We start from the raw sequence: 8,871 nt of genomic DNA, 5'->3' as shown, positions 1-8,871 counted from the left end.
GTAGTCTGGGAGATCTTTCCCTATCAGTACACAGAGAACATCCTTGTTCTTTTTCTTTTCTTTTCTTTTCTTTTCTTTTTTTTTTTTTTGAGACAGAGTCCCGCTCTGTCACCAGGCTGGAGTGCAGTGGCATGATCTTGGCTCACTGCAACCTCCATCCTCACTGGATCAAGCGATCCTCCCCCTTCAGCCTCTGGAGTAGTTGGGATTACAGGCACCCACCACCATGCCTGGCTAATTTTTGTATTTTAGTAGAGATGAGATTTCATCATGGTGGCCAGGCTGGTCGGGAACTTCTGACCTCAAGTGATCTGCCCACCTCAGCCTCCCAAGTGTTGGGATTACAGGCGTCAGCCACTGCGCCTGGCCTCATTCTTTTTTTTTTTTCAACGACATCTTTATTGACATGTAATTCACATACCATAAAATCCACCCATCTAAAGTGTACCAATTCAATGGTTTTCAGTATATTCACAGAATTGTGCAGCCATCACCACAGTCCATTTTACAACATTTTCATCATCCCGAAAAGAAACCGTAGTCATGAGCAGCCGCTCTGAATTGCTCCCTCCCCGCAGTCCTTAGCAACCAGGCGTCTACTTTTGGTCTCTGTGGGTTTGCCTGTTCTGGACATTATGCCTCAATGGAATCATGCAGTGTGTGGCCTTTGTGCCTGGCTCCCTTCACTCTGGGTCATGTGTTCAGTGTTATACATGTTGTAGCATGTGCCAGTGCTTCCTTCCTTCTTATAGCGGAGTGATATTCTGTGGTATGGGCTGGGCATGGTGGCTCACATCTGTAATCCCAGCACTTTGGGAGGCTGAGGTGGGCGGATCACTTGAGGTCAGGAGTTCAAGACCAGCCTGGCCAACATGCTGAAACCCTGTCTCTACTAACAATAAAAGATTAGCTGGGCATGGTGGCACATGCCTATTATCCCAGCTACTCAGGAGGCTGAGGCAGGAGAATCGTTTGAACCCGGGAGGCGGAGGTTGCAGTGAGCCGAGATCATGCCACTGCATTCCAGCCTGGGCGACAGAGCAAGACTCCATCTAAAAAAAAAAAAAAAAAAAAAAAAAAAAAAGAAAAAAAAAAAAAAAAAAATCCATGATGTGGATATACTACATCCATTTATCCATTCATCCACAGACAGGCATTTGGGTCCTTTCCACCTTTTGCCTCTTGCAAGTATTGGTGCTGTGGACGTTCACAGGCCAGTTTTTGTTTTGTTTTCTTGAGACGGAGTTTCGCTCTTGTTACCCAGGCTGGAGTGCAATGGCGTGATCTCGGCTCACCACAACCTCCGCCTCCTGGGCTCAGGCAATTCTTCTGTCTCAGCCTCCCCAGTAGCTGGGATTACAGGCACGCGCCACCATGCCCAGCTAATTTTTTGCATTTTTAGTAGAGACGGGGTTTCACCACGTTGACCAGGATGGTCTCGATCTCTTGGCCTCGTGATCCACCTGCCTCGGCCTCCCAAAGTGCTGGGATTACAGGCTTCAGCCACCGCGCCCGGCCAAGAGATGGAGTTTTACTATTGTTGCCCAGGCTGGAGTGCAGTGGCGTGATCTCAGCTGACTGCAACCTGCGCCTCCTGGGTTCAAGCGATTCTTCTGCCTCAGCCTCCTCCTGAGTAGCTGGGATGACAGGCATGAGCCACCGCGCCCGGCCCCCGGCCAGTTTTCGTGTGGACATATGTTTTCATCTCTCTTGGGTGTATAAGTAGGAGTGGAATTGCTGGGTCATGTGGTAACTCTATGTTTAACTTCTTGAGGAACTGCCAGGCGGGTTTCCACAGCAGCTGCACCATTTTACGTTCCCTCCAGCAGGGTGTGAGCGTTCGTGTGTGTCGCCACACCCTCACAACACTTGCTCTCGTCTGTCTCTCTGATTAGAGATCTCCTCATGGGTGCCAAATGGTATCCTGTGATTCTGACGTGCGCTTCCCTGGTGGCTAGTGATGTTGAGTATCATGTCATGGCCATTCGTATACCTCTTTCTTTTTTGTACAGCTGCATAATATTCCCCTGCTTAGAGGAACTGTAGTTTGTTTATTTATTTATTTTATTACTATTATTATTTGAGACAGAGCCACCTTCTGTCACCAGGCGGGATTGCAGTGGTGCGATCTCTGCTCACTGCAACCTCTGGCTCCCTGGTTCAAGTGATTCTCCTGCCTCAGCCCCCCGAGTATCTGTGACTACAGGTACCTGCCACCATGCCTGGCTAATTTTTGTACTTTTAGTAGAAATGGGGTTTCACCATATTGGCCAGGATGGTCTCGATCTGCTGACCTTGTGATGCACCCACCTCTGCCTCCCAAAGTGCTGGGATTACAGGAGTGAACCACCGTCCAGCCTGGAACTGTAGTTTATTTAACCTGTTTACTACTGCAATAGTCCTGGCCCAGTAATTAAAAAAATAAATAAATAAACCTGTTTACTCCTGATGGCCAGTGGATTGTTTCCAGTGTATTGCTGTTATTAATAGAAACATAACTGTAAGGCCAGGGCATGGTGGCTCATGCCTGTAATCCCAGCACTTTGAGAGGCTGAGGTGGGAAGATTACTTGAGCTCAGAGAGTTCAAGACCACCCTGGGCAGCATAGCAAGAATCCATCTCTATGAAAAAAAAAAATTCACAAAACAACACACTTGTAAATGCTCCTAACTGTATGATTTTGGTCGTCTCAATGGTACCTGCAGGATACGTTCCTGTAAGTGAAGTCGCCGGGCAAAGGGTGACTGCGTCTTGATCTTGCTGTAGGTATCATCATGTGCAGTGGGTCCTCATTACTCCAGGATACCACATTTGCAGATTCATCTAATCGCGAACGCTTACTCATAACCCCAAAATCAATAATGCACGATGCTTTTCCCGTCATTTACAGACACTCACGGAAGAGCAAAAAATTTGAGTCGCCTAGTGTATACTTCCCCAGACCTGTATACTCGTGCTATAAACAAGTGTTCTTTTTTGTGGTCTAGTTAGTGCCATGTTTTCTGGTTTTGTGCTTTGTGATTTGGCTGTTTAAAACGTCCCCAGTTTGGACAGGCACAGTGGCTCATGCCTGTAATCCCAGCACTTTGGGAGGCCTAGGTGGGTGGATCACCCGAGGTCAGGAGTTCGAGACCAGCCTTGCCAACATGACAAAAACTTGTCGCTACTAAATATACAAAACTAGCTGGGTGTGATGGCACGCGCCTGTAATCCCAGCAACTCCGGAGGCTGAAGCAGTAGAATTTCTTGAACTTGGGAGGCAAAGGTTACAGTGAGCCAAGATTGTAGAGCCAAGATCGCGCCACTGCACTCCAGCCTGGGAAACAAGAGTGAAACTCGATCTCAAACACAAACAAACAAACAAAATTAGTAAAATGTTCCCAGTTTAGGCCAGGTGCAGTGGATCATGCCTGTAATCCCAGCACTTTGGGAGGCTAAGGTGGGTGGATCTGCTGAGGTCAGGAGTTCAAGACCAGCCTGGCCAACACAGTGAAACCCCATCTCTACTAAAAGTACAAAAAACGTTAGCTGGGCATGGTGGTGCATGCCTGTAATCCCAGCTACTCCAGAGGCTGGAGGCAGGAGAATTGCTTGAATCTGGGAGGCAGGGGTTTCAGTGAGCCAAGATTATGCCACTGCATGCCAGCCTGGGCAACGTGGTGAGATCCTGTCTTGACAAAAAAAAAATTAAAAATTAGCCAGTCGTACTAGCACACACTTAGGAGGATCATATGAGCCTAGGTGGTCAAGGCTGCAGTGAGTTCTGGTCCCACCACTGCACTCCAGCCTGGGCAACAGTGAGACCCTGTCTCAAAAAAAAAAAACACACACAAAAAAAACAGTAACAAGAAGGCTGTGATGTGCCTTTCAGAGAAGAGACATTTATTAGAGAAATTTCATTCAGCCACAAGTAAGGGTGCTGTTGATGTGAGGCTCAATGTTAGCGATTCAAATATATATATATTAAGTAAGGTGTCTTCAAACAGAAACAGACATAAGCCAAGGTTATATATTGGTTGTTGAAAGTATCGTGGCCACAGGCTCTTGGGAACCTAACTTTGTATTTCCCCCAGGAGACATGGCTCAGTATTTGCTAATCCAGTGTTCACAGTGACTTTACAGATTCTGTAATATAGAACACAGCCACCTGGAGTAACCATCGATTGCACAGGGACTTTTTTCTACATGCTCGTGGTGCCTTACTGGGATTGAATTCATGTGCAGGAAAACGCACAGATCTGAAGTGCACAGCGTGATGAGTTTTGACAAATACTACCTGTATAAGCATTACTCAGATCTAGCTACAGAACATGTCCATCATCAGCTCCCGCACAGCCTTTCCCAGTCATTCCTCCATCCCTCCCTTGAAGCCGCCACACCTGATTTTTTCCCCAGTGTAAATCAGTTCTGGATGTTCTAGATCCTTACACAGACTTGCACAGCGTATAGGCTTTGGTGCCAGCCTTCCTTTGCTCAGCATGAGCCACTTTAAGACTTGTTTGCGTTGTGGCCTGTAGAATTCCTTCATTCCCTTTTTTTGTTCGTTTGGTTTTGTTTTTTGAGACAGTATCTTGCTCCGTCGCCCAGGCTGGAATGCAGTGGCATGATCTCGCCTCACTGCAATCTCCGTCTTTCGGATTCAAGCAAGTCTCCCAAGTAGCTGGGACTACAGGCACCTGCCACCACACCTAGCTAATTTTTGTATTTTCAGTAGAAACAGGATTTCACCTTGTTGGTCAGGCTGGTCTTGAACGCCTGACCTCAGGTGATCCACCCGCCTCGGCATCCCAAAGTGCTGGGATTGTAGGCGTGAGCCACCGTGCCCGGCCTTTATTCCCTGTTACAGCCAAGCTGTATTCTGTCGTGTGGAAGTATCCGTGTATCCATTTACCTGTTGATGGCTGTTTGGGTCATTTACAGTTAGGGGCTTTTATGAGTAAGGCTGCTGTGAAAATTTTTATACAGGTGCTTTTGTGGACGTATTCTTCACCTCTGTTGACTAAATGCCTTGGTGTGACATTGTTCGGTCATAGAGTTGATATATGTTTAACTTTGCTTAATACAGGCTTTAAATTCTCTTCTGGGACAAGATGTCTAGGAGGAGGCCATTCCAGGGATGTTTGGCAGCTGAAGATCGTCAGGCTAGTAGGCCAACGTCCCTCTGATACTCTCTCTCTTTTTTTTTTTTTAACCTGAGTGTGTTTGCTAGGGAATCCCTGATCCTCTTAACCTTCCCCTCAGGAAAGCATAATGGCTGCTGTGGCACCGGTTGTTGTCATTGTATTCACAGCAGTCTTTCAAGCAAAAAGAAGGGGCAGGAGCCAACAGTCTTCCCAAGACAAGATTCTGCCTTTTTAGCCAAATGTGAAACTTTCCCATATCCACAGTGAGCTGCAAGGGAGTCCGAGGAGAAAAGTTTCTGGCAAAGGAGCAGGGGTCTATACTCACTGCGGTCCACCCTCTGTTGACCAGGATGTTGGGGTTGGAAGTGATCATCAGACCCTGGGCAGCTTCTTTGGCCCTCCTGAGCCTCGGAGAAAACTTGGTGGGGCCACTTGGTTGGGGGCCTGGACCTTGACCAGGAACTGGTGGCTTGTGTCTGATACAAGGACAAGAACCCCAGAAGGAAAACTAAAGAGGCAGAAGCTTCTAGGCTGGGCGCAGTGGCTCATGCCTGTAATCCCGACACTTTGGGAGGCCAGGGCGGGCAGATCACTTGAGGTCAGGAGTTCACCAGGCACGGTGGCAGGTGCCTGTAATCCCACTTACTCGGGAGGCCGAGGTAGGAAGATGGCTTGAACCTGGGAGGCAGAGGTTGCAGTGAGCTGAGGTCGTGCCACTGCACTCCAGCCTGGGTGACAGAGCAAGACTTAATCTCAAAAAAAAAAAAAAAAAAAAACAAGTAGCTTCTAGAACAGTGGTTCCCAGATCGTGGTCTATGCCAACAGCATCAGCATCACCCGGGAACTGGTTAGAAATGCAGTCTCAGGCCACGCCGGCACCTGCTGATTCCCAAGTCTGTGTAAGAACCAGTGGTCCACAAACTGTATGCACATCTTGGGGATGTTTGTTTCCCCTTTGCTTCTCTTAGCTGCGTTTTGTTTTGTTTTTTTTCCCTTGAATTCGAAGCCTGCTTTGTTGCCTGATGACTTGTGAGGCCCTGTGTCCCGTGATCACAATAATTTCTTTTGTCTTCCCTTCACCCACCCCGAAGGCCTGTGCTTCACCCTCTCCCACGGTTTTTCCTGCTTCTCATAAGCCAGCATTGAGAAAAATCCAAACCCTTTTGAGATACCTGGTTTTCTTGGCAAGGCTGCAGCTTTATAGCTGTATTTAGAACAGCATCAAATGGTGAAAAGGGAAAAGAGAAGAGCACAGAACATTTCTAGTTTGTGACTACCTGTATCAAACAGGCTTTTAGGAGTTAGACTCCAGTCGCTTTATGAGCAATCTAAGCTTTATGGGGCCTACTTTACTTGGTTAAACTGATTCAATGGTTTTAGAACTCAAAAGGTCACTAAAAATAAAGACGGTGTAAATTTTAATTGCTCTTCAAATTGCTCTTTCTCTGTCTTCCCCAACAAGGGTGGAGGTGGGTAAAGAGCCAACATTTTTTTTTCCCCTTTTCCTTCTCTGGCTTTGAAATAGACACGTCATGCAAGTGGCTACATAAGCCAGCTCTTAGGGGGCTTTTGCATGCAATTGAAAATGGTGCTTTGTTCCAGAGGGCGTGACTCTGTGGCGTGTCCTTTGTATGAATTGGGAAAGGGGACTCCTTCCTCCGTGTGGATGCCACCCTTCTCTGGGGCTCACAGGTATGAGCAGAACCTGGACTGGATTTGATGCCCCACTTGCCTCTTTGTCTGGGTTTCTTTGAGCAGTGAACAGCCTGTGCAGCTGTACATGGTGGTGCGCGCGCGCGCACACACACACACACACACACACACTCACTTTCTTTTCTTTTTTTTCTTTTTTGAGACAGGGTCTCCCTTTGTCACCCACACTGTAGAGCAGTGACATGATCCTGGCTCACCGCAGCCTCAGCCTCCCAGGCTCAAGCCATTCCCACACCTCAGCTACCCAAGTGGCTGGGACCACAGGTGCACACTAGCATGCCTGGCTAATTTGTTAAAATTTTTTGCAGAGTTGGGGGTGTCACAGTGTTGCCCAGGCTAGATATATATGTTCTGTACTCGGTACATATTATAGGCTGCTTCTCTGTTTGAGAAACTTACATGTACGTTAGTTTCCCATTGTTGTGGTAACAAATACTACAGTTGCGGGATCTTAAAGCAGAAAGCTAGTCTCGTATAGTTTCAGAGCCCCTAAGTTCAAAATCAAGGTGTTAGTACGGCCACTGGGGTGGTCAGAGCTGTGCTCCCTCCAGAGGCTTTAAGGAGGAACGCTTCTTCACCCGGTCCAGCTCCTGGAGCTCTGGGTGGTCCTTGGCTTGTAACCACATGACACTAAGCTCTGCCCCTTCCTCATGTGGCCTTTTGCTCTTCTGTGACATCTTTGCGGTTAAGAGGACACTTATCATGGGATTTTGAGCCTACCCAGATAATCCAGGACGGCCTCCTCTCACGATCATTCATCTAATTATATCTGCAAAGACCCTATTTTCCAAATAAGGATGGCCACATCCACAGGTTCTGGGATGTTTACGTATTTTTGTGTGTGTGGTGGGGGCCCCCATTCAACTCACTACAAACGCCTTGGAAATACATACATCCTAAGAGCTTCACTTGTAGGCATCACAGCATGTGAAGTCCTTATCCCAGGTGAATGCATCACCTGATTTGTCGGTCTGACCAAGGCGCACGGGAATGACTCATTTAAGGCATTTTTTTTACATTTCTTTTCTTCTTCTTTCCTTTTTCTTTTCTTTTCACTGTATAGAAAAGTCTTCTGCCAGATCGAGGCATTTCAGGACAATGCAAGGGATAGTGGACCTGGCCGGGTGGTAACTGGAGGAGGTGGGGAACCTGTCACGGTACTCCCTGCTGCAGAGGGCAGAGGGGGAGATGGCCAGGCTGGCACCATCATGTAGTTCCCATGGCTTAGGAGTCTCAGCTGGGTTCAGATCCTGGCTTTGGGTGACCTTGGGCAAGTACCCACCCCTCTTTGACCTCAGTCTCCTCATCTGGATAATGGGCATGAGGATCATGGCATCTGCCTCAGAGGGTTGCTGTGAGAATGAAATGAAGTAAGATGAAGCACTTAGTAAGCACTACTTGGCCGGGGCGACAAAGATGATGAAGTTGGAGATGACTGTAGCCAAGGGCTCATGGGACAGAACCTGACCCAGTCAAACACCCAGATTACCAAACACCAGGGAGGCTCCCAGGCAGAGATCAGACTCGTCGTTTGAGCAGGTCCAGCTGGTGGCCGGTGAGGAAGGGGGTTGGTGGGGAGGAGCAGGGGCCAGAAGGAGCCAGGCCGGGGAGGTGGGCTTCCTATGATCATTTGCACATGGCATCTCAGTGTCCAGCATGGGGCAGGAATATAGGAGGAGCCGAGGCTGCTCGAGGAGCATTTATTACCAATCAGTAGGGAAGCTTTTGAGTATTCTAATGACAGAAGCAGCCAGATGTGAAGAAGCCAAATATGAACCCAGGCTGGGTAGTGGGAGAAATGGTAGGGCCTAGATTTGGGCCAGAGTAGTGGTCATGAGAGGAGGGTACAGACTGGAGAGATTTGGGAGGTGGCATAGATAAAACTTGGGTGAGTCAGTTATGGGGTCAAAGTTGATTCCTAGTCCCCAAAGAGAGCTGTATCAGTGAGCTGTTGCTAAGTAACAAACAGCCCTAGCTGGCCACAGTGGCTCATGTCTGTAATCCCAGCACTTTGGGAGGTCGAGATGGGAGGATC

Source organism: Saimiri boliviensis, chromosome 14 (genome assembly GCF_048565385.1).
Source record: "Saimiri boliviensis isolate mSaiBol1 chromosome 14, mSaiBol1.pri, whole genome shotgun sequence".
Classification (NCBI taxonomy): domain Eukaryota; kingdom Metazoa; phylum Chordata; class Mammalia; order Primates; family Cebidae; genus Saimiri; species Saimiri boliviensis.
The sequence above is the reverse complement of the archived record's forward strand: the minus strand, read 5'-3'. Positions refer to the sequence as shown.